Here is a 27,256-nt window from a genome sequence, read left to right on the forward strand (position 1 = left end):
GGAAGCCTCACTCACCTGTCCCCGGTCCAGTGTCCTGTCCAGCAGCTCCTCAGGTATGGGGCAGTGCAGGGCCCCCGGCGTGTCACAGACTTCATGGCCCTGGAACATCAGAGGGGCCCACTTGCGGTCGGGTCCGGGCCCCTCCCGCCCATCTGTGCAGGACCTCCGCTCCGACGGTGTTTGATTGCTGGCACTCCCCCCGACATGGCCGCGCGCTGTCCGGCTGTGTCTGCTAGTAATGACGCGGCAGGGGCGACACACAAGCACAATTAAAGGTGCAGTGCCGTCGACCCTGCCGCGTCATTACTAGCAGACACAGCCGGACAGCGCGCGGCCGTGTCTGGGGGGAGTGCCGGCAATCAAGCAGCGCCTGCGTCCCTGAACAGGTGCCGAGGAAGCGGCCAGGGCCCCGACAGTGAGTGGGCGGTGGGCCCCTCTGATTTTCCAGGGCCCCGGCACTTGCCCGGGTACGCCGGGTGCTGACGCCGGCCCTGCCCCCTCCTCCTCTCTGTGTCATCCTTTGCCCGCAGTCCCTTCATCTCCTCTGCTCTCCAGCCTCAGCCCTGCTCCCGTCCTGCACTGTACTCTGCAGCAGCCCCTTCATCCATGGCCCCCTCCTCCGCTCTCCATGTCCTCCCTATGTTCCGCATCGGGCAGCCTGTCACACTCTGCTGCTCACCTTCTGACCTGATCTTCTGCCTCTCTTCACCCCACACGACCCCAGCGTTCCTTATGGCTGCAGCACCCCCTCTCCTACCATCAAGCAACTGTGGTCACCCTCAAGCAGGATCTTCAGCCTCACAGCACCTGGACTCTGCTAAATATCGCTGCTATTAACCCCTTGTTCTCCGTAGGGATAGTTAGTGATGGGCGGTGGACTCTTATTAATGTATGTATTTTTTTAGGTAAGTGGGTGGGAAGTATAATTAGGTTATTGTGGGGCTAATTATATATTATTATTGTGTACTGTGTTAGTGCGGTAATTAGTAGTATAATAACTGAAGACTTGTGTGTAATAAATATCTTTCATTGATACACGGTTTCATCTCAGTTAGTCGCCGTTCAGTATAGTTTATAGCAAGGGAATCAGAGTACGTAACATGTGAGGTATTAGCCAGATATTGGTTACTGATGGTCAAGGCTGGCATTAATGATTAATATACGGAATACCGCCCTGTAACAAAGGGTAAATTGAAAACGCTTTGCTATCTTCTTATAGCCTTCTCCTGCTTTGTGGCCTCCACCATTTTCATTTTCAGAGTGCTAGGCAGCTGTTTAGAAGAACCCAAGGCTGCGTTTTAATGGCACAAGGTTAGAGGAGGTTTTTATAAATCTGGGAAATTTGCATCACCTGGCCTTTCCTTATGATGATAGTGAACAAGCCATAACCCTAAGGTATGTGCGCACATTGAGTATTTGCTGCAGAAATTTCGGCAACGTTTCTGCATCTCTTGGCAGCAAAAACACAACGGCTAATTAAGGTCAGAAACCTTGGTCAAACTGAGTCTCCACAATACAGCCGTGATGTAGTGACGTGTTTGTGCCTGCAGTGCACGGAGTCTCAGACTCACAGGGGAAGGCTGAATGGTGGATCAGGGAGCTTTCAACTCCTGATTCACTATTCTATTCAATGGTATCACCGTCATGGGAATGTGGATGTCGCTGAAATTGTGATGATGGGGAATGAGAGGGAGCCCGATGGCTTGTTGTGGATGTATATAAACAGATGTAAGCAATGATGCTGCTGAATAATTGATACAGTCACTACCTTACCCTATCCTGTACCCAAACAAAGCTGATACTGCCTAACCGCGCAGGTTGGCACACTAAGGAATGACAATTGCGCCTCTGCTCACTGATGGCTGTCCGTCAGATGCCCTGGTTAACTCTGATATATATATCAAAAAAATACACTGATACATTAAATAGGATCAGATATCTCTCAAGGTATATATAAAGGAAAGGGTATGATAGTCATCAGAGAATGTTTCAATAATCCGCCTCAATGCGTTTATCCAACAGGTTCATCAGGAGTCTTGATACAGGGATGATAATTCATGATGTTCAGCATAGTGTGTCTAATAGCCAGGTGTCCATGTATAAATATCCCACTTCATCCAAAACCCCTCCCCAGACTAGGAGACCCATTCCCATTCCTAGAGGTGAATTGTCACAGGACATATAGAATGGAGTCTGTCTACAATAATGTACAGCGTCTGTGCTACTTCTCATGAGCTAGAGGTCCTATAATGTCCATCACCTAGTGTGCATGTCTGGAAGTGACGCACTTTACACTGAAACGCCAGATAAACTGATTGCCGCCGCGCCACTCATACCCGTGACTGCGCATGCCTGTAGTTATGCACTCCATGCCAGAGCGCATCTAGGGTCATTGTCAGCGATTGTGCACACCTGGATGTGTGTATTCTATGCCGGAGAGCATTACAGTCTCCTATGTACGACTGTGCATGCGTTCCACTCCGGAGCACATAATGAATTTGGGTTGCGTTCCAGCAATATAGAAAAGTCCTCTATCTGAGATCAGCGTCAAGGGAGACTAAAAACAAGTATTTCACATCCTCCCATCATGCAATAGGCATGTAGATCTACTTTATCACTTCATAAAATATGGGATGGTGGCCCACAAAATATTCCTAAATGGCCAAATTTCACCCCTATTGCATAATTAGAGATACACGAGGAACACCACACTTGTTAGTTACTAAATAGTATAAGTGGGATGTAGCGTCGGCGTCCCTGCCTCCTGCTAGGCAGGGACGCTGTTCCCCTCACCTCTCCGCTCCGTGCCCGGCGTCTTCCTCCCGCTCTGCTGGCAGCGCGCGCTCCTCCCCGGTCACCGTGCTTAGGGCGCGCGCGCGCTCCCCCTCTCCTAAAGAGGCCGCGCACGCCGCTCTAAGGAGTCCCCGGCCAATGGCCGGAGGACCTCTCCATATATAAGGCACCTCCTCCAAGATGGAGGTGCCCGAGCAATGTTGTTGCAAAGCCTTCACTCTGCTTCAGCCCTCAGGTCCCGTTACCAGTTACCTGCCAGATTCCTGCTTGTTACCTGCCAGTCACCTGCCAGATTCCTGCCTGTTACCTGCCAGTCACCTGCCAGATACCTGCTTGATACCTGCCTGATATCCGCTTACCTGCTTGCAAGCCTGCGGTCCGACGGTCTGCGTTCCGACACCTGTCAGTCTGTCTATGGACCAGCCTGTCCGCTCACCTGGGAGCGCTCACCTGCTACCTGCCTACTAGCCTACCTGGAGGCTCTGCCGTCAGTTGCCGTGACCACCTGCCTGTCCAGAGACTCTTGCCCGCTCACCTGGGAGCGCACACCTGCTACCTGCCTGCTAGCCTACCTGGAGGCTCTGCCGTCACTTGCAGTGACCACCTGCCTGTCCAGAGACTCTTGCCCGCTCACCTGGGAGCGTCCACCTGCTACCTGCCTGCTAGCCTACCTGGAGGTTCTGCCGTCACTTGCCGTGACCACCTGCCTGTCTAGAGACTCTTGCCCGCTCACCTGGGAGCGTCCACCTGCTACCTGTCTGCTAGTCTACCTGGAGGCGCTGCCGTCACTTGCCGTGACCACCTGCCTGTCCAGAGACTCTTGCCCACTCACCTGGGAGCATCCACCTGCTACCTGTCTGCTAGTCTACCTGGAGGTTCTGCCGTCACTTGCCGTGACTACCTGCCTGTCCAGAGACTCCTGCCCGCTCACCTGGGAGCGCTCACCAGCCACCTGCCTGCTGTACTTCTACCCAGAGACTGTCCCTGTCACTTGCCGTGACTACCTGCCCTTCTACCCAGAGACTGTCCCTGTCACTTGCCGTGACTACCTGCCCGCCTTCCCTGGGTGTCACCCGCTTCCTTACAAGGACTGCCCCTTTGTATAGTTGCTCTGTGGTTCCACCTCCCAGACCCGTTACAGTTTGCTCGGGCCATGGAACCCGGTGGCACCCAAGCTCCCTCGCTCTTGGACCTATGTCATGAACTGTCCCAGCAGAGGTCCCAACAGGAGTCCATCCTGAGTCACCTGCGGAATGTCAACTCTCGCCTGGACACTCTGACTGCTCCACCAGCAACCACCGCTAGTGTCATGACTCGCAACCCGGCAGCGCCGCTGCCCACCAATACCATGGTATCCTGCCCCGGACCCCGGCTTTCTGCACCTCCTCGCTTTGGAGGCGATCCCGCTCAAGCTCGGGGCTTCATAAACCAGTGCACCCTGCACTTTGAACTCCTGTCCCACCAGTTTATCTCCGACCGGGCCAAAGTAGCCTTCTTTATGTCCCATCTCACGGGGGAGGCACTGGCTTGGCTAAATCCTCTATGGGAGAGAGGAGACCCCTGGTGTCCAACCTGCCAGCCTTTCTCACGGCTTTCCGGAAAGTCTTCGACGAACCCGGACGGAAGACCTCATCCGCATCATCTCTGCTACGCCTCCATCAAGGAAATCTCACCGTGGGTCAATATGCCATACGGTTCCGTACCCTTGCTTCGGAGCTGGCCTGGGATAATGACGCCCTGGTGTCTGTCTTCTGGGAGGGTCTGTCCGGCCGTATTAAAGATGAACTCGCCGGTCGGGACATTCCTACCACTCTCGACGACTTAATAACACTTGACATCCGGTTCCAGGAGCGCGCCAAAGAGGTCACCCGTGAGAGGAGGTTTCCACGTCTAGCCCCTACCTTCCAGAAACCCGTCACTCCCTCCGTTACTCCCCAGGCACACTCACCTGAACCTATGCAGGTCGACCAGACCAAGATGGTCAAAACCCGTCAAGACTTACGCCGTGCCGAGGGGAGCTGCTTCTACTGTGGCAGTAAGGAGCACCGGATCCGTTCCTGCCCAGAGAGGTCGGGAAACGCCTGTGTCTAGGATCGCTCAGAGAGGTCGCCCTAGAGAAAAGTAAACCCTCTCCATCCCTGATGCTGTCAGTCTCTATCATCTGCGGAGAGAACCGCTATTTTGAACTGGCTCAACTTGACTCAGGAGCTGCTGGAAATCTCATCTCTCAATCCCTGGTAGAAAAATACCGTATTCCCACCAAACCTCTGGCCGTACCTTTATCTGTGGCCGCCGTGGATGGGGGCCTCTTACCACATCCCATCCAACTCATCACCGAATCTCTAACTCTACAGGTGGGAATGCTGCATTCTGAGAGCATCTCCTTTCATGTTCTGCCTGGACTCTCTCACGCACTCTTGCTAGGCCTACCTTGGCTCCAGAAACATGCACCCGTGCTTGAATGGCAGACCGGAGAAGTCCTTCGCTGGGGACAGGACTGCCATAAGACTTGTCTAGTTCCCGTTCATCCTGCTCGTCCTTCTCCTACCCCAGTCAATCTACCCGGTCTACCGGTTCCCTATTGGTCTTATGCGGATGTCTTCAATAAAAAAGAAGCAGAGACATTACCCCCTCATAGACCATACGACTGCCCGATCGACTTGATACCCGGCTCTACTCCTCCCCGTGGGCGTATCTACCCTTTGTCCGCTGCAGAGACCCCGTCCATGTCAGAATATATTGAGGAGAATCTGGCCCGGGGATTTATTCGGAAATCTACCTCCCCGGCGGGAGCAGGCTTCTTCTTCGTCAAAAAGAAGGACGGCTCACTCCGTCCATGTATAGATTATAGAGGCCTTAACCAGATTGCAGTGAAGAATAAATACCCCCTCCCGCTCATTGCTGAATTATTTGACCGTCTGAGGGGGGCTAGAATCTTCACCAAACTGGATCTCCGTGGGGCGTATAACCTGGTCCGTATCCGTCAGGGGGATGAGTGGAAGACGGCATTCAACACCCGGGACGGCCACTATGAGTACCTTGTAATGCCCTTCGGTCTCTGTAACGCTCCTGCCATCTTTCAAGAGTTGGTCAATGACATCTTCCGTGACCTTCTCTACTCCTGCGTGGTTGTGTACCTGGACGACATCTTGGTCTTCTCTCCGGACCTTCCTACTCACCCGAGGGATGTTCGTCAGGTCCTGCTCAGGCTCAGGCAGAACCACCTCTACGCTAAATATGAGAAGTGCATCTTTGAGCAGACCTCTCTTCCATTTCTGGGCTACATAATCTCTCAGACCGGCCTACAAATGGATCCTGAGAAACTGTCTGCCATCCAGAAGTGGCCCCGACCAGAGGGGTTGAAGGCTATTCAGCGGTTCCTGGGCTTCGCCAACTATTACCGCCTCTTCATACCGCACTACTCTTCCCGGACTGCCCCTATCTCTGCGCTCACCCGTAAGGGTACTAATCCCAGAGAATGGCCGCCCGAAGCAGAGGAAGCCTTTCTTTCCTTAAAACAGGCTTTCTCCTCCGCCCCGGTGCTGCATCGTCCGGACGGCAACAAACAATTCTTCCTAGAAGTTGACGCTTCCTCCTCCGGAGCCGGGGCGGTACTTACCCAAAAATCATCTTCCGTAAGAATGGTAACCTGCGGCTTTTTCTCCAAACTCTTCTCCTCTTCTGAGCGCAATTATTCTATAGGAGACCGAGAATTATTGGCCATTAAGCTGGCACTGGAGGAGTGGCATTACCTGCTCGAGGGGGCTCTTCACCCGGTAATAATTTACACAGACCACAAGAACTTGGCCTATCTCCAGAACGCCCAGAGACTTAACCCGCGCCAAGCCCGGTGGTCCTTGTTTTTTGCCCGCTTTGATTTCGTTCTTCATTTTCGCCCGGCTGACAAAAACATCACAGCTGACGTCTTGTCCCGATCCTTCCTGGTGTCTGATCTTGAGGAGGAGCCTAAACACATCATCGATCCCGCCAGAGTAATGCAGGTGGCCCCCGTGAGTCTAAATCGTCTCCCTCCCGGTAAGACGTTCGTAACGGTACCTGATCGGGAGAAGATCCTACACTGGGGTCACTCGTCTAAGCTAGCTGGCCACGCCGGTCAGAAAAAGACCCTCCAGCTTATTACCCGGCTCTACTGGTGGCCTACCCTGCACAAGGACGTAATAGACTTTGTTTCTGCCTGTGTGTCCTGCGCCCGCAACAAGGTTCCGAGACACCTGCCAGCTGGTCGCCTTCTTCCTCTTCCAGTAACTGCTGCCCCCTGGCAGCATATAGCTATGGACTTCATAACAGATCTCCCTGTCTCTGCCGGTTGTACGGTCATTTGGGTGGTCGCTGACCGCTTTTCCAAAATGGCTCATTTCATTCCCCTGCCAGGCTTCCCGTCTGCACCCGAGCTGGCTAAAGACTTTATCCGCCACATCTTCCGTCTCCATGGCCTGCCCCTCCACATCGTGTCGGATCGTGGGGTTCAGTTCACCTCACGCTTCTGGAGAGCCACATGTAAGCTGCTAGACGTCACCCTGGACTTCTCCTCCGCTTACCACCCACAGTCCAATGGTCAAGTGGAGCGGATCAATCAGATCCTGACCAGTTACCTCCGGCACTTCGTTAATGCCCACCATTCAGACTGGGTGGATCTCCTACCATGGGCCGAATTCTCTTACAATAATCACGAGAGCGAATCTTCCTCCAAATCCCCGTTTTTTGTAGTCTTCGGTCAGCATCCTCGGATCCCATTTCCCGTCTCCACCTCGGTGGACAATCCGGCTGCGGAATCTCTCGTTAGCAAATTTTCCTCCATTTGGCAGAGTACCTGATCCGCACTCCTTCAGTCATCCGAGCGGATGAAAAAACACGCTGACAAAAAACGCCTGGATCCTCCACAATTCCATCCTGAGATAAAGTCTGGCTCTCGTCCAAGTATGTCCGGCTCAAGATTCCTTCCTACAAGTTAGGGCCTCGGTTCATCGGCCCACTGGAGGTTATCAAACAGATCAACCCGGTGGCCTATAAATTGAAACTCCCGGCCAACTTGCAGATCCCTAACTCCTTCCATGTATCTCTCCTCAAACCCGTGGTACTTAACTCTTTTTCCAAGTCTACAGGTACGCCTCCTGCTCCGGTTTCCGCTGAAAACGAGTTTGAGGTAGAGAACATTCTGGCCACCAAAAGGGTAAGAGGAAAGACCTTTTTTCTAGTAGATTGGAAGGGGTTTGGTCCTGAGGAGAGAACATGGGAGCCCCGGGAGAACATACATGCCCCTCTCATCCTTGGTAAATTTCTGTCTGGCCTAAAAAAGGGGGGGCCTAAAGGGGGGGGTACTGTAGCGTCGGCGTCCCTGCCTCCTGCTAGGCAGGGACGCTGTTCCTCTCACCTCTCTGCTCCGTGCCCGGCGTCTTCCTCCCGCTCTGCTGGCAGCGCGCGCTCCTCCCCTGGTCACTGTGCTTAGGGCGCGCGTGCGCGCTCCCCCTCTCTTAAAGGGGCCGCGCGCGCCGCTCTAAGGAGTCCCCGGCCAATGGCCGGAGGACCTCTCCATATATAAGGCACCTCCTCCAAGATGGAGGTGCCCGAGCAATGTTGTTGCAAAGCCTTCACCCTGCTTCAGCCCTCAGGTCCCGTTACCAGTTACCTGCCAGTCACCTGCCAGATTCCTGCTTGTTACCTGCCAGTCACCTGCCAGATTCCTGCCTGTTACCTGCCAGTCACCTGCCAGATACCTGCTTGATACCTGTCTGATATCCGCTTACCTGCTTGCAAGCCTGCGGTCCGACGGTCTGCGTTCCGACACCTGTCAGTCTGTCTATGGACCAGCCTGTCCGCTCACCTGGGAGCGCTCACCTGCTACCTGCCTGTTAGCCTACCTGGAGGCTCCGCCGTCACTTGCCGTGACCACCTGCCTGTCCAGAGACTCTTGCCCGCTCACCTGGGAGCGCTCACCTGCTACCTGCCTGCTAGCCTACCTGGAGGCTCTGCCGTCACTTGCCGTGACCACCTGCCTGTCCAGAGACTCTTGCCCGCTCACCTGGGAGCGCTCACCTGCTACCTGCCTGCTAGCCTACCTGGAGGTTCTGCCGTCACTTGCCGTGACCACCTGCCTGTCCAGAGACTCTTGCCCGCTCACCTGGGAGCGTCCACCTGCTACCTGTCTGCTAGTCTACCTGGAGGCTCTGCCGTCACTTGCCGTGACCACCTGCCTGTCCAGAGACTCTTGCCCGCTCACCTGGGAGCATCCACCTGCTACCTGTCTGCTAGTCTACCTGGAGGTTCTGCCGTCACTTGCCGTGACCACCTGCCTGTCCAGAGACTCTCGCCCGCTCACCTGGAAGCGCTCACCAGCCACCTGCCTGCTGTCCTTCTACCCAGAGACTGTCCCTGTCACTTGCCGTGACTACCTGCCCTTCTACCCAGAGACTGTCCCTGTCACTTGCCGTGACTACCTGCCCGCCTTCCCTGGGTGTCACCCGCTTCCTTACAAGGACTGCCCCTTTGTATAGTTGCTCTGTGGTTCCACCTCCCAGACCCGTTACATGGGATATAACTGATAAGAAATAATTCTGATATAGAAGCTCAGATATCTCGATGAAGTAAAACAATATGTGAACCTCATTCACAGGGAACTGAGTAGCAATGGGTAGAGTATAAAATCCAAAAATGTAATCCAGAATGGGGCTGTATTCACACAAAAGAGGCATAGGAAATTTGCTCATTGAGTCACTTAGTGGCTAGTGAATAATGTCTAAAAATCCACTCACTTTCCTTTTTGAGGATACATCTATTGTGATCACCTCCTCTCACGTTGGGATTAACCATCTCAATGATACAAAAGGAGATGTCTCCGGTTTCACATCTATGTACACTGTTCATGAGTCTCGCTAATGGGATGTCCTGACCATGGCGTGTATCGCGCAAATGCCCCTCTCCCCCACCCTCCTAACTAACTAACTCTTGGTCGTGCATACATAATCTAGGGGGCAGGTGCAAGTGGCCATATATGCAAGTCCTGAGGTTTTACAGTTGGAATAGTCCTTCTAGAAAAAGGAGGAACTCGAGAAAGATTTGCATGGTCTCATCCAATTACATGTACAACGTTCTCCACATATAAAGAAACCGCAAACTCTTCTATCTAAGCAAGTCCCCTTGGGTGCAGGTTTTTTATAGAAACTATGCACTAAACGGTCCCTAATTGAACGACCCTTTCTGAAAGTTATTGTGAGAGTAGATCACACAGCACCCTCAGGTCCGGGTCCACCACAAGTATATCCCAGTGTTTTCTGAGGATATTAAAGATACGGTCACTCTGATTGTCACAAGTTCCTATTACTTGTGTTATCCCATCTTTTTCTTGCTCTCTTGGTTAGGTATGGAGGAGTGTCTGTCTCTCCCGTTTTTCTGCAAACAACTGTGTGAAATTCAAAATGTATTGTGGATACCTTTTTCCTTGAATTTGGTGTTCATGTCTATTGCCTGTATATTAAAATCTGTGACATTAGAACAGTTCCTTCTCAACTGTAAAAATTGTCCCTTGGGTATTCCTTTTTTTGGGGGATGGGGTGGTGACTATCCCACTTCAATAGTTTATTAGTGCTTGTAGGTTTAGGGTAGATGAGTGTCCCTAGGGTCCCATCCCGTTATTTCTTGATTAGTACATCCAGGAAAGGCAACTGGTTATAATTAACCTCTGATGTAAATCTAAGGCCCACTCTATTGATGTTGATTTCCCTGACAAATTCAAGAAATTGTTCACTCGTCTCTGACCAGAAGATAAAATTGTCCTGAATATATCTATACCATACCCCAATATATGGATGCCACCACTTATAATCATCCCTGAATATTGTGGTTTCCTCCCATCAGCTCAAACCTAGATTAGCATATGATGGGGCACAGGGGCTCCCCATCGCAGTACCCCTGAGCTGGTGAAGAACTTCCTGTCAAAAAGAAAGAACTTATGAACAAGAGTGTATTTAAGAAGATTCTCCATGAAGTCATTATTTCTGCTACACTCTATTGATCTCGATTTCAAGAAATGTCTTACTCCTCTGATATCATCCTCATGCGGTATATTACTGTACAAAGCCTCGATATCTAGTAAAGCCTGCTCCCCTACATGCATGTATACATGCTCGAGGGTATACATGGAGGGGAGCAGGCAGAGGGAAAACAAATTCCAGAGGACTTATTCCAACTGCATTACCTCAGGCGGTACTGTGGGAACATTATACTATGTGGGGGCATCATATATACTGCATAAGGGGCATAATGGGGGCATTACACTGTGTGGGGGCATCATACATCCTGCATAAGGGGCATAATGGGGGCATTACACTGTGTGGGGGCATCATACATCCTGCATAAGGGGCATAATGGGGGCATTACACTGTGTGGGGGCATCATACATCCTGCATAAGGGGCATAATGGGGGCATTACACTGTGTGGGGGCATCATACATACTGCATAAGGGGCATAATGGGGGCATTACACTGTGTAGGGGCATCATACATACTGCATAAGGGGCATAATGGGAGCATTACACTGTGGGGGGCATCATACATCCTGCATAAGGGGAATAATGGGGGCATTACACTGTGGGGCCAGTAACGGGGTCCTGTACTATGAGAACAATATGTTTCCTCCCTTCCTGTCTCCATAGTTGGGTCGTATGTATCTATTACAGGAAACAGAACAAAACCTTATGATTCTTATAAAGGGGCAACACAAGACCCCAAAAGAGTCTCCGTGCTGAAGGGGTTAATGCCCCCTGCGCCCAGTAATGGGGGATCTCCACATACCTCCACCTGCAGAGCCGCCACCAAATATATGTCTGTTCTGTGCGCACAGGACCTGTGATGAGGTCACAGGAGGGGAGGAGTCAGGGGTCACATGATCAGGGGCCTCAGTGGATGCAGGACTCTGCTGTGCTGGTTGTCATGGTGCTGGATGAGCTGAAATTTATGTGTGGGGTCAGGAGGGGTTTACAGTGTGGATGTAGCAGAGCCGCTCACTGCTGTCAACAACGTTGTCAGAGTATTACGCCACTTTTACGGACTCACAATAAAACATACAAAAATGAAACCAAAATGGATTTTCCTGGGAAATATGTTAAGGAACATCCTTTCCAGGTTAATGGCTTGTATATAAGGCAAAATAAATAACCAAAAACAAAAATACTCCTCCACACCTTCAGCTATGTTCACACACAGCGTTTTTGATGCATTTTTGCACTTTTGCATTGCTTTCAACTGTGAAAAATACATTCACCAGTAAATAACATTTTACAACCTTATCTGGCCATGTGGTGTGTGAGATATGATCAGACACATCCATACAGTGCTGAAAAGACTTGGGAACAGCATGGGGAAGACCACTGGAAGCATCTCTGACTCCCAGGTCAGACGTGATCCTATATTACAGCGGTAATAATACAGACATTTTTGGCAACGTGACAAATATTAAACTCCATTTAAAATGGGCAAGGCGCGTGACAAGGGAGGGGGAAGTGGACATGCACGCCGAGGCCGTGGGCAACATGAAACTGTGCCTGTGAGGGAGCACAACAGGCACCCAATCAAGTCAAACTACCTTCCTGTCCCAATTTCTAGGGGTCCGCGTAATACCACTCTTGAAGCCAGAGCAGTGTGAAAAGGTTGTTGATTGGTGTTAGGAAAACTAACACTTCCTTACTTTAGGTAAGGGTACGGTGAGAATAGAGAGGAAAACAATCTTGAATTGTGTGGATAAAACAAAAGCTTATTTAATGTTCATTCAAAAGTGATTACAAAAATGAAGAAATATAGTTCATAGCACGCAAAAAGAAGAATCAGGTTAGAAGAGAGAAAGGAAACAATTATAGGTTCTTACGTATCCAGTATGGAAGCATGATCCGTGCTGGAGATACCCGAGGAATGAGTGATCTCCCCCATGTCTGGCTCTGCTTATATACCATCTCGCCTCATAGACATACATTGGAGAATATTTTTACAGTTTCATAACCCAATATGGCGACTTGCTGATATATTAGTAGCTTCTACCATATTAGAACAAAACTAGTAGCTTGTGACATATGCATTTTGGCTACGTGCACATCACCTCATGTTGGTATATTTTAAACATATGGCTAGTGACCTTTAAGGATCATTAGTTATACCCAAATAACCCATATAGACAAGAGTCCTATAGGTTTGACAAACTGAACAGGTTTCTACCAAGGTCCCAGAATAACTGCACATTCTTTCTCTATATTTGAATCTAAGCATGGTTAGAGCCTAAGCATGTTAAAGCTTATGTATATATATTTTTCTATCATAAGAAATTAATATTTTACAGTCCCCCCTGATTATGATTTAAAAAATATCATAATCAATCCTAAACTCATTCTCTCACCATTCGTATCACATTCATTCTTTATTCTGAACACCTTGTATCGACACCTGTATTGAATGTCATCTGAGTTCCCAAAAACTTCTGAATTAAAAATAAAAATTCACTCAAAAAGTTATATTTTTTCTTTTTAACATTTCTCTTAAAATATCATCTTCCTTTTTCATTTCTGTCTTTATTTTTTTGTATATTTTCTTAATTTTACACATGATAAAAATCTGATTAACAATACACAGCAAGATCCAAATAAATATGATTATGATCGGATTTGTTAATACATTTCCTGCAGCCATTTTCGCTGAAGACTGTGACCAACTAGTTACTGATCTTCCTAGATTTCTCCTCCAAGATGAGCCTGACATACTTGTCCACTCATGTTCAATATCATCTAAATGACCTTGTTCATGTCCAAATACAATTTCAGCTTCTTTTAGTTGTTTTGTTAACAAACCTTTGTCTTTATTTATCTCATTTGTCCACATATTCCAAGGAAAATTATTTATTTGGCACAAATTGAACTGTATTGAAAGGATTTTCAGATTTCTTGTCCCTATTGATGTAATATTAATACTTCCTTCCTACTTGGAGATATTTTTCACATTTCCCTCCATACAATATAAACCTATTGTCAGATTTTCAGCATGTACACAAGAGGAGAAGAATGCAGAAACAACTTCATTTTCTGATATAACTTGGAAACAAATTTTGTTCAAGCTTATTGGGGTCAACAAGTCATGTATCGTGTGTACATTCTCAACTCTGGCATGACATGAGGTATGATTAATTTTTTTAAAGTACACTCTGCACCCCATCTTGACTGAAAAAAAAACAGAAATACAGACAGTTTTGCAAATTTATTAAAAAAGAAAAAATGAAATATCACACGGGCATAAGTATTCAGACCCTTTGCTCAGTATTGAGTAGAAGCACCCTTTTCAGCTAGTACAGCCATGAGTCTTCTTGGAAAAGATGCAACAAGTTTTTCACACCTGCATTTTGGGATCCTCTGCCATTTTTCCTTGCAGATCCTCTCCAGTTCCATCAGGATGAATGGTAAACGTTGTTGGACAGCCATTTTCAGGTCTCTCCAAAGATGCTCAATTGGGTTTAGGTCAGGGCTCTGGCTGGGCCAGTCAAGAATGGTCACAGAGTTGTTCTGAAGCCACTCCTTTGTTATTTTAGCTGTGTGCTTAGGGTCATTGTCTTGTTGGAAGGTGAACCTTCGGCCAAGTCTGAGTTCCAGAGCACTCTGGGAGAGATTTTCATCCAGGATATCTCTGTACTTGGCCGCATTCATGTTTCCTTCAATTGCAACCAGTCATCCTGTCCCTACAGCTGAAAAACACCCCCATAGCATGATGCTGTCACCACCATGTTTCACTGTTGGGATTGTATTAGGCAGGTGATGAGCAGTGCCTGGTTTTCTCCACACATACCGCTTAGAATTATCACCAAAAAGTTTTATCTTCATCTCATCAGACCAGAGAATCTTTTTCCTCATAGTCTGGGAGTCCTTCATGTGTTTTTGAGCAAACTCTAATAAATTTGCAAAAATTTCTACATGTCTGTTTTTTTTCAGTCAAGATGGGGTGCAGAGTGGACTTTAATGAGAAAAAAATGAACTTTTTAGAATTTACCAAATGGCTGCAATGAAACAAAGAGTGAAAAATATAAAGGGGTCTGAATACTTTCTGTACCCACTATAACCATGAAAAAATGTCTAATTGTTCAGTGTTTGTACCATCAAATGCAAAATCTGTGTACTGTAATAGATAATATAGTAATTGTGTATTACTAACAGGAATGCCCAGAACAGTTATAGGAACCATGGTTTCTTCTCTTCCCGATATTGGGATTAGTGATGTTCCCATACAAATGTTCTGTTCACATCCTAACCACTTATTTACCCACAAATCTGTATGATTTAATGCAAAAATATATTCTGTAGGCAAATTTCTCATTATTCCTAAAGGTGTAATTCCACTTTGCAATGCCTGTGCAATCATTTTCAGATTGGTGGAGTATTCAATCTGAATTTCTAGACATGCTCCGGCCATTGGGATTCCTGTTCACTTTCTATTAGAGCTAAAGTAGCATCTTGTAGATGTGACACTGAAGATCCCAGCACAGCAGCAGTGTTCAAAACCATCTTCTCAAGGAGTTGATGCAAACTTTTCTTAATTTTTACCCCTTTACCTCCAATATACCCAATATTTTCCAAATCTGATTTAAGTGTATGAATGTCCATAGTATTAATTAAACTTCCCACTATTCCTAATCCCCCCCAAAATACCTTCTAATATCCCCCTCTTACTTCTAACATGTGTTGAAGATCTTTTCCCAAACCATTGTTCTATTTCCATCTCCATGTTGATGAGATGTGATTGACATTTGGGATATCTGGATGAGATTTTCAAGTTAGACATATCAAAAGTCCAGACTATAGTTATCAACACTCCATCTCTTAATAGAGGTTTAGATTGTAATTGATTGATTTGGAAAGGAGTAGATGGTTGAAACCTTGTCTGTGTACATACATTATCTACTGCTGACCAAACATTTACATCTTTACATTGTTTTTAATTATTTTTAGTTAAAACGCAACATTGGTAAAGTCTAGAATCCTTAGGAGATGGATTATCTAGAGAAAAAACTAAATTCTTATCCAACCATCTCACATTCCCGTATTGACTTCTATGTATAACATTTGTTGGACCATTTGAAAAACTTCCCAAAAATAATTTGTTTCTGGTCCATGTTAGCAAAGACTCGGGAGGTAACTCTAACCTTGTGTTGCATTTCAATTAAAGAGGAGACATATTTTCTTGACTATGTACTGCTTGTGGTGCAACCCTTACTTCTGGAGCGATAGTATTTGTTACTGTAAAAACTACAGATACTTGTACTTGTACTGATTCTCTGGTTATCTGGAAATTCCATGTTTTTACCCAATCTTCATCTTCTTCTGTAATAGAAAGTAATGAAGGATCCAAAATTTTCCCCAAAAGTTGTATCTTTAACACAATCTCTGTTTCGGATGTTCTAACTGTCCCTTTTGTGATCATATCATTAGTAATATCACCCGACCATACAGCTTTCTCTTCACCTCTTATCTCTATATTCCAGTATAACACATCTGTAGGATTACATTCCCATGTGCCTGTATTATTATAATGTATATAATCTCCTTGTAACTGTGTAAATTTAGACTTAGGTCCTGTGGCAGCATGTAATATTAAATGTCGTGTATGAAGTGTAGCTCAATACAGCATTTTACACCATAACCCATGCAAATGTTTCCAGTAATATCTACTGAATCATCCAGTATGTCTTCATCTATTAGATTTTGTATACTTGATCCTCTTGGTTTGTAAACTTTGTAAAGTTCCTTTGATATGCCCATTCACTTCACTAGTATTTGCTCCATGATATAAAATGTCTTCTGCGTAGATCAGAATTGAAATAGTACAAAGTAGCAGAAATGTGGTTCCCATCAGATAATAGCTTTTCCTGGGAAACTTTTTCTTTTCTTGAAGGATTGGTGTTGAATCCCTTCCATCCATCAAGGACATGGTATTCCGTATTCCAGCTCTTATTGGAATCCATTTCTTCCTAAAAGAAATGCAGTATCATTATTTTGTAATATACAATTTGCATTGATCAATATGTACCCACAATTTTTGCTGTCTGCAGGTATTTTTAACCACGTTGGATGCTGGTTGCACTAGGATCATAACTCATCCCATGGTGTCGATTATTTCAAAGGGACCTTCCCAGTTACTTTCCCAAGGTCCACTCTTCCTGAAAGTTTTAATCATGACTAGAGCCCCTTTTTTGAATTTGGATTCATATGGTGGCTCCATCCTCTGCATTCATGTGGAAGAATGGTTTTCAAGTTTTCCTGCAACAATTGCAACCATTTGAACCTTGCAACACCATCTTTTTGAGGTGTGGACAAAAATGGTTCATGTTGGAAAATCAATGGCATTTTCCTTCCTGACATTAGTTCAAAAAGAGTAAACTGAGTTGTGGAGGAAGTTGTTACTCTAACACTCAACAGTACAAAAGGTACTGCATCCACCCAAGTATTACCTTTGTCCAATAACATTTTGGCAATTCTGGATTTTATTGTCTTATTCATCCTTTCCACAATACCAGCAGACTGTGGATGGTAAGGTACATGAAACTGTTGTTGTACTCCTAGAATAGTACAAACCCCTCAATAGTGACCCCTCTCTGTCCACTTCTATGGGTGCAGTGTGTGACCCCGCTCCGTCCACTTCTATAGGAGCAGTGGTGTAAGGTGTGACCCTGCTCCATACATTAGAAACTGTATCTAATCCCATCCTGTATGATACACTCTGCTGAGCTCAATATCTAACCCCATACAGGACTACACTTAGTCCTGTATCTAATAGCAGCATGTCTTACTCTAAGCATATCTAAACGCGCATGTGATACAGTCCACATATCTAACCCCAGTTTATGATACAGCGAGCAGCACCATCTATCAGGATCAGCTCTGCCGGCCGTCCTCAGTGACACTGTACTTGTCAGTATCGCTGGCGGTCTCCAACAAAATGTGCGATATTCCCCAGACCGGTGTATTTAATCCCGTCATTGTGTGCAATACGCCCCGGACTAGTGTATCTAATCCCATCATGTGATACACTACACTGAGCCCTATATCTAGATATGTGTAGTGTATCATGTGCTGTGAATAGTCCCACTGTAACACTCCGTATTGTTATGGTAAATATTTATACTTTGATTTGATTATTATTTTAGACAATTAAATCTACCTACTGTATTTTTTGGACTATAAGACGCACCCTTATATTTTGGGGTGGAAAATAGAAAAAAATATTTTTTATAATATGGGGGTCCATCTTATAGTCTGAATAGGTATGGTATCTTACCTGGGGGGCAGTGGAGCGAGGGTCACAGGAGGCAGGGTTCCTCAGGAAGTTGGCGGCTGCAGCAGAAGAGGTCAGATGCTGTGAAGCCTGTGCCGGGCCGGGGCCTGTGCCTGGCTAAGGCCCTCAGCCTGGCCGATTCCTGTGCTGGGGCCTGTGGCTAGGGCTTAGGCCTCTGGCTGGGGCTGAGGCCTCTGGCTAGGGCTGAGGCCTCTATATGGGGCTGAGGCCTCTGGCTAGGGCTGAGGCCGGGGCCTCGGGCTGGGGCCTGTAGCGGACTGAGCCCGGGGCCTTGGACTGGGGCCTGTAACGTGCTGAGGCCGGGACCTCGGGCTGGTGCCTGTACCGGTCTGCGGCAGATGCCGGGCAGTGAGCGGCGAATCAGTGCGGACTGAGCAGGTTTCCGGTGTGCGCGGCCATCTTCCTAGAGCTGTGAGCTACAGGAAAATGGCTGCCGGAGCTACGGTCTGAACATGTGCCGGCTCGGGCGGCCATTTTCCTGTATATCACAGCTCTAGGAAGATGGCTGCGCACACCGGAAACCTGCGCAGGCTGCACTGCCTCGCCACCCGACACCGCTCACAGCCCGACACCGGCCCCAGCCCCAGCACCGGCCGGGCACAGGTTCCGGTCCCTGCCCCAGCCGCTCTGCCTCACCTCTGCTGCCGCTGACGCTGCTACCACGACCGCGATCCTGGAGGGCCCTGCAAACCCACTTTACCACCACCGTAGGTAACGTTCAGACCATAAGACGCACCCCCAATTTTCCTCCGAAATATTGGGAGAAAAAAGTGTGTCTTATGGGCCGAAAAATACCGTATATATTTTTGATAATTTAATATTTTAATATTAGTCTTATAAGTGTTACTCATAAAAGCGATAACACGGCATTGTATGAAATATACAGCTGTCTTTGTGTTAAGCTTTCCTACTTTGTTTTTAAAAGTATAGTAAATTGGACAGAGCTAGCTTTCAAGGACTGTTATTTCCAATTAAAATACTTTCTTTCTTAGGTAATGTTACCCACCCCTTTCTTCTGGGGTGTAACAAAATACTTGTTGCTTGGGTTCTGAGAGCAGACAAGAATTGTACACTCAGAAACTGGCTGTGTGTTATTTTATTTCTCCGATGCATCGTATTTATTTATTTAATTTGAACCAAAAATGGCAGATTTGGAGATAATTATCTCAATCCAAATTCTTGGAAGGGCTACCACGACAGTATCTAACCCCAGCTTATGATTAGAGATGAGCGGTGTTCGACTCGAACTGTTCGCCAATCTCAAATTCGAGCTGTTTTGGGCGGTGTTCGAGCCGTTCGGCGAACACGAACGATTTGAAAAAAATTCAGCTGTTCGAGGTTATGTTCGATAACTGTTCGTGCACCAAAATCATAACTGGATTTTTTCTCAGTAATGCTGAAAATTAATGTTAATACGCAGTTTGAGTGTACAGCGGGGCGGGGGGAGGGGCAGGGGATGGATCTCTGCAGGAATAATGAAGATCTCCATTTTTTTTCTCTTTCCCGCATTTACAGTGGGGAGGTCCAATCTGTCAGCCTATCAGCAGCGCACACACGGAGCGAACTGCTTTTTTTCACACAAGCAAGGGCATGTGTCATTGGCAGTGTATGTCACATGTCCTTGCCCTATAAGACCCAGACATTTTCCCCGTCGCCACCATTTTCTCACTGCTGCAGCTGCGCGTTAGACGGCACCGCTGTTGATGTGTGCGCTATACTTTGTTAATTTCAAGCCAATTTTCGCACAAATCTACAGATAGCTTAGGAGTAGGGAATAGTTGTGATTGCAGTCCTTTTAAGGACTAGGTTACATCATTTCCTACGGCTTTTATCAGGCAGGTCTGTGCTCTTAAATAGATAGGTTGGGAGTAAAGACTAATTTTAATTGCAGTCCTTTTCAGGGCTAGGTTACATCAGTTCCTATCACTTTTATCAGGCAGGTCTGTGCTCTTAAATAGATTGGTTGGGAGAAAAGACTAATTGTAATTGCAGTCCTTTTCAGGGCTAAGTTACATCAGTTCCTATCACTTTTTGCAAGGCAGGTCTGTGCCAGTGCTGTGCAAGTTTTTTTCACAGCATTTGGCTTAATCTAGCAAAGCAAAACCTTTTTGTCCTCTTGCAGTGTGTGTTAGTCAGTGGAGAAGCCTATCTGTGTTGCAAGCTACACCACCTGTGTATAGAATACAATTTTTTTTACTACACATAGTGAAATAAAACCTTTTGGGCATAGCATCATTCTATTAGTTCATCTATACTAACCTCCATCAGGTTGCAAATTCAATATAATGTTTTTCTGCATCTAGCTCTGAAAAACTATTTCGGCTTCTAGCAGTGTGTGGGACTTGTTCTATTAGTCCATCTATACTAACCTCCACCAGGTTGCAAATTCAATATAATTTTTTTCTGCATCTAGCTCTGAAAAAATATTTCGGCTTGTAGCAGTGTGTGGGACTTGTTCTATTAGTCCATCTATACTAACCTCCATCAGGTTGCAAATTGAATATAATTTTTTTCTGCATCTAGCTCTGAAAAAATATTTCGGCTTCTAGCAGTGTGTGGGACTTGTTCTATTAGTCCATCTATACTAACCTCCATCAGGTTGCAAATTCAATATAATTTTTTTCTGCATCTAGCTCTGAAAAAATATTTCGGCTTCTAGCAGAGTGTGGGACTTGTTCTATTAGTCCATTTATACTAACCTCCATCAGGTTGCAAATTCAATATAATTTTTTTCTGCATCTAGCTCTGAAAAAATATTTCGGCTTGTAGCAGTGTGTGGGACTTGTTCTATTAGTCCATCTATACTAACCTCCATCAGGTTGCAAATTCAATCTAATTTTTTTCTGCATCTAGCTCTGAAAAAATATTTTGGCTTCTAGCAGTGTGTGGGACTTGTTCTATTAGTCCATCTATACTAACCTCCAGCAGGTTGCAAATTCAAAATTATTTTTATCTCCATCTAACCCAGCCAATACTTTTGGGCTAATACCACAGTTTGGCCACTCAGCTCTGCTCGGTTCCCATCCATTGTTTTTTGTGCAAACAACTCCAGAGTTGTAAATTAGTTAACCACCAAAATGAGTGGAAAAAGGCCTGCTGCTGGTGGAAAGGGGAATAGGCGTGTTGGGAAGGGAAAAAAATTTTGTGTCCGTGGGGTAGGTGTTAAAGCAACAGTAACATCTGCAGAAGAAAGACCATCTTCCAGCCAAACTAAGATGTCTACTTCTTTTAGCGGACAATGTGATAAGATCCCTTTCTTACGGCCACGCCAATCGCTACAAATTCCAGATGAGGCACAAAAACAGCAGGTGCTTCAACGGATATCAAGTGCTCCTTTAAGTGGGCTCTCCTCCACCTCAACTTCAACATCACAAATACTCCAGTCCTCAGATCCAGGACCAGACGCAGAAGGTTCTGACCATAATGTAGACCCTCGTTCCCAAACTGTAACTCCTGTTGGTGGAGACAATGAGGAAGACGATGATGAGACTCAAATACCTGATTGGAGCGACAACTTTAGTTTTTTGTCAGGGCAGGAAGAGGTTGGCTCTGAGGACGACGGGTGTGAGAACACACAGGGTGATGATGACGAGGTTGGAGATCCCACTTACTGTCAACACACAGTCAGCCAAGAGATGAGGTCAGCAGAGGAGGTGGAGGAGGATGCTAGTGACGACGAGGTCAGGTTGCGCCTTCCTGGACAGAGACGTAGTACAACTCTGCCTCTGACCCCAAGTCGTGGTGGCTCTTCAGGTCGCATGGGTGCTAAGCCTTGCATAGCCTGGGCATTTTTTCAGATCGATAAAGATGACCCAACTCATGTTATCTGTAACATTTGTCAGCAAAAGCTAAGTAGAGGCCAAAAAATACATAGTTTGAGTACTTCATGCATGAACCGGCACATGGATATGAAGCATAAGTTGCAGTGGGAAGCTCACTGTGCTACAATGCGGCCTAGCCGGCCGGGCCAACCGCCGTCTACCACATCTTGTGCATCCACGGCCTCTTTATCCTCTGTGACTGGGGGGACAGCAGTCACACCTGTTTTGGGACGCAGACCTGCCACCTCTTTACCCGCAACAGCCAGCGTGATTGGCAGGTCATCATTTTCTTTGGAGGTGGAAACACCAGCTGGTGTTCAGCGCTGTCCGACATCGATAGCACCACCTTTGGATGAAGGCAACCTAACATGTCCGCCTGCATCTTCCTCACAGACCGGCAGTTTGCCGGGGACACCCTTCTCAACCCCGTCTAAGCACAACAGCCAGCCCTCGGTCCCTCAGATGTGGACAAGTAAAAGACCATTTCCTCCTAGCCATGAGAAAGCTAAGAGGTTGAATTTCACCATCTGCAAGCTCTTGGCTACAGAAATGCTTCCTTTCCGCCAGGTGGACACAGAGAATTTTCGAGACCTCATGTCCGTCGCAGTGCCCCAGTACCAGATGCCCAGTCGGCACTACTTCTCAAAGAAAGGTGTGCCTACGCTCCACCAGCATGTCGCACACAACATCACCGCTTCTTTGAGAAACTCTGTGTGTGACAGGGTGCATTTCACCACAGACACTTGGACGAGTAGGCATGGACAGGGGCGTTACATGTCGCTGACTGGACACTGGGTAACTATGGTGACAGCAGGACAAGGGGCTGCTGTCCAAGTCTTGCCGTCCCCACGAGTTGTGCGTCAATCCTCTTTATCTCAAAGTTCTACACTGCTTCTGCCTCCTCAACCTCCTCTCGGTCTTCCACCTGCACCCAAAGCCTGCCTGGTCATGCCACAAGCTTTCTAACTGCGCAGATGGGATCCTGCACACCTCGTTACTATGCTGGCAGCAGGGCTCAACGTCATCAGGCGGTTTTTACTTTGAAATGTCTGGGAAATGTGAGTCACACAGCTGAGGAGTTGAGGTCAGCTCTGGAGAACCAGTTTCATGAATGGCTGTCTCCACTGGACCTGAAACCAGGGAAGGCCGTGTGCGACAATGCTGCAAACCTGGGTGCGGCCCTTCGCCGGGGCAATGTCACACACGTGCCTTGTATGGCTCATGTGTTGAACCTGGTTGTCCAGCAATTTTTAGCCCGCTATCCCGGACTAGATGGCCTTCTGCAGAGGGCACGGTCGCTGTGTGCTCACTTCCGCCTTTCGCATCCCGCAGCTCAGCGACTTACATCTCTACAGAAGTCGTTGGGCCTGCCACTTCACCGGCTAAAATGCGATGTGCCTACCCGGTGGAATTCAACTCTGCACATGTTGCAGCGACTGTGGCAGCACCGACAAGCCCTGGTGCAATACGTTGTGACGTATAGCCTGGGCCAACGAGATCCAGAGGTGGGGCAAGTTACGCTGGAGGAGTGGTCTCAGATCAGGGACCTATGCACCCTTCTGCACAGTTTTGAAATGGCGACGAAGATGTTTAGTGCTGACGATGCAATTATCAGCATGACTATTCCGGTGATTTACATGCTGGAGCACATGTTAAACAGAATTCAGAGTCAGGTGGTGGCACAAGAGGAGGTGGAGGAAGTAGAGAAGGAGGAGTTGTATGCGGAAGGGCTAACATCTGCAAGGTCCAGACGGTCAGCAGCACCAAGGCGGCAGGCATGTGAGGGTGGGGGAGATGGTTTTACCAGGGCGCATGGTAGCAGCCAAACTAGTGAGGAAGGTGCAGGAGCCCAGGAAGAAGTGGAGGATGAACTGATGGAAGACTCATCAGATGAGGGAGACCTTGATCACATTTCTGTTGTGCGAGGTTGGGGGGAAAGGGCAGAGGAAGGAAGCATGATTGTTACCTCGCCACCAACACAACAGGGACTTGGTGCTCCTGGATGCGCAAGACACATGAGTGCCTTCTTGCTGCACTACCTGCAACATGACCCTCGAATTGTGAGAATTAGAAATAATCCTGACTACTGGGTTGCCACACTGTTAGATCCCCGGAACAAAAGTAAATTTGCAGAAATTATTCCTGCCATAGAAAGAGATGCACGCATGCAGAAGTATCAGCAGAGACTGTTGCAGAATCTTACATGTGCTTTTCCCCAAAACACTAGTGGTGCACGTAGTGAATCTCACAGTTCCAACTTGCCAACCGTGGGACCGTCGAGTGTTCAGCACTCAAACCGTAACTGAAACACAGTATCTGCTGGTAACATCAATTTTGCGGAATCATTTCACCACTTTTTTAGCCCATCCTTTGCAAGGCCACAGGAGACAAGAAGTCTGACACATAGTCAACGCCTAGAGACGATGGTACAGGAGTATCTCCAAGTAAACATTAAAGCCATGACTGTGTCACTGGACCCTTCCTCTTTTGGGCTTCCAATCTGGATAAATGGCCGGAGCTCGTCACTTATGCCTTGGAGATCTTGTCATGCCCCGCAGCCTGCGTTCTGTCTGAACGTGTGTTCAGCGCTGCTGGTGGTGTGCTGACAGATAAGCGCACGCGGCTCTCCACTGATAATGTAGACAGACTCACATTCATAAAGATGAACAAATCATGGATCTGAAACGACTTTTCTACCCCTGTGTCATCCTGGGGAGAGTAAAAGCTTGATGATTTGTTAAAATCACCTCACCAACCGTTTTAAGCTTTAAAATTACTAATCATGTTTATCTGTATCTTGGCTGGAAAATAATTTGGGCCTTGTAGCAGTGTGTAGTACTGATTCTATTAGGCCATCTATACTAAGCTCCACCAGATTTAAAATTACTAATCATGTTTATCTGTATCTTGGCTGGAAAATAATTTGGGCCTTGTAGCAGTGTGCAGTACTGATTCTATTAGGCCATCTATACTAAACTCCACCAGATTTAAAATTACTAATCATGTTTATCTGTATCTTGGCTGGAAAATAATTTGGGCTTTGTAGCAGTTTGCAGTACTGATTCTATTAGGTCATCTATACTAAGCTCCACCAGCTTTCAAATTAATAATAATTTTTAGCTGCATCTAGCCCGGAAAATAATTTTGGGGCTCCTAGATGCGCAAGACACATGAGTGCCTTCTTGCTGCACTACCTGCAACATGACCCTCAGATTGTCAGAATTCGAAGTAATCCTGACTACTGGGTTGCCACACTCTTAGATCCCCCACACTCTTCGATCAACCTTTTCATTTTAATAAAGAACAAAAAATGGTCATTTTTGAAATTATAAGCATTAGCAGGTTATTAGAAACTGAAATCAAACAGTTTTCAACTCAAAACTTTATTCTAGGTGATGTTACATTTGCACATAGGACCGCGTGTTCGAAAGGAGCTTCTCAACTCTCTCGTCCATTGAATTTGTCAGGTTTTGGATGGTTTCTGCTTCAATTGTTTTGCATGAGGACAGAATACCCTCCCAGAGCTGTTGCTTAGTTGTGAACTGCCTCCCGCCATCATAGACACTCCTTTTGATGATGCTCCAGAGGTTCTCAATGGGGTTGAGGTCAGGGGAGCATGGGGGTCACACCATAAGTTTGTCCCCTTTTATGCCCATATCAGCCAGAGATGCAGATGTGTTATGTGCAGCATGAGACAGTGCATTATCATGCATGAAAATGATCTTGCTGCAGTATACACGGTTCTTCTTCTTGAACCATGGCAGGAAGTGCTGTTTGAGAAACTCCACATACATTATGGAGTTCATCTTTATCCCTTCAGGGATCCTAAAGGGGCCGACAATCTCTCTCCCCATGATTCCAGCCCAAAACATTACTCCACCTCCTCCTTGTTGGCGCTGTAGCCGTGTTTGTGTGGGGTGTCCATCAACCAGCCATTCTCCATTCCATCCATCTGGACCATCGACCTTTGCACGGCACTCATCGGTGAACAAAACAGTTTTGAAGTCAGTCTTCATGTATTGTTTGGCCCACTGGAGCCGTTTCTGCTTGTGTACAGTGGATAGAGGAGGTCGACAGGATGGCTTACGCACAGCTGCAAACCTCTGAAGGACTCTGCATCTTGATGTTCGGGGGACGTTGGAGGCACCAGCAGCTTCAAAAACTTGTCTGCTGCTATGACAAGGCTTTTTTGCCGCTGCTCTTTTAACCTGACGTAATTGCCTGTAGGAAAGAGTCCTCAATTTTCCCTTATCAGCACGCACACGTGTGTACTGTGAATCAGCTACATACTTCTTGATTGTGCGATGATCAGGATGAAGTGTCTTGGCAATGTTGATTGTAGTCTTGCCTTGACCTAAACACTCCACAATTTGTTGCTTCTCAGCAGCCGACACATCCTTTTTCTTTCCCATTTTGGCAGAAAATGTAGGCTGCTTAATAATGTGGGACAGCCTTCTTAAGTAGTCTTGCCTTTCATTGGACACACCTGCCAAACTAATAAGCACAGGTGTCTGCAATTGCTTACAGTGATATAAAGAGCCCTGACACACATCACCATCAATGAGTTTAACTGACAAACAAAAAATTTCTTCCCTTATCACTTCTAAACACTTTTTGCATAATAATTTGGAACACAGTGTACATGTGCTTTTCCACAAAACACCAGTGGTTCACGTATTAATCTTACAGTTCTAACTTGCCAACCGTGGTCTGTATGGAGTTGTTCAATAAAGGGCCCAAAATTAAGATAACATAGACGGGAGAGGTCTCTATGAATAGGAATTCCTAAGTATTTGATACCATGTGAGGGCCAGGCAAAGGGAAAGTTGGTCTGGATGGAATCCTGTATGGATTTGGGGAGGGAGACATCGAGGGCCTCAGACTTCGCTGCATTGATTTTAAAATTTGACCATGTAACAAAGTGATCTATTTCAGCCATAACAGCAGGGATGGATATATGTGATTGAGTGATATATACTAGGACATCATCAGCAAATGCAGAGCACTTGTACTCGGTGCCTCCCACCTCAATCCACCTAATATTGAGGTTATGGCGAATTGATGAGAGCAGGTGCTCCGTCACTAGGATGTATATGAGAGGGGACAGAGGACATCCCTGCCTTGTCCCATTGGTGATTATGAAAGGTGATGAAAATGTTCCATTAATCTTCAGCCTAGGTGACGTATTGCGATACAAGGCCGTGATTTTGCCTATAAAAGGGTCCCCTAGACCCCTACCCCAAGCATTTTAAGGGAATAATATATGGCATGCCAGGAGACTCTATGGAGTGCTTTCTCAGCATCCAACG

General features: G+C 47.0%; 1 protein-coding gene across 2 annotated transcripts in view; it reads right to left on the reverse strand.

The window, feature by feature from the left end:
- Positions 1–27,256, reverse strand: part of LOC141220370 (uncharacterized) — a 135,066-nt gene that overhangs the window by 27,480 nt on the left and 80,330 nt on the right. Inside the window, exon 1 of one of the 2 annotated variants that reach the window (XM_073666295.1) lies at positions 11,602–11,655. The exons of the other annotated variant lie outside the window; for it this stretch is intronic. The gene's annotated coding sequence lies outside the window, so the exon portion shown is untranslated. Of the gene's footprint in view, positions 1–11,601; positions 11,656–27,256 lie in introns of those variants that run through there. 2 annotated transcript variants of the gene reach the window in all.

This window comes from Phyllobates terribilis, unplaced genomic scaffold (genome assembly GCF_046119375.1).
Source record: "Phyllobates terribilis strain yellow unplaced genomic scaffold, ASM4611937v1 Scaffold_285__1_contigs__length_2463970, whole genome shotgun sequence".
NCBI classification, from domain to species: Eukaryota; Metazoa; Chordata; class Amphibia; order Anura; family Dendrobatidae; genus Phyllobates; species Phyllobates terribilis.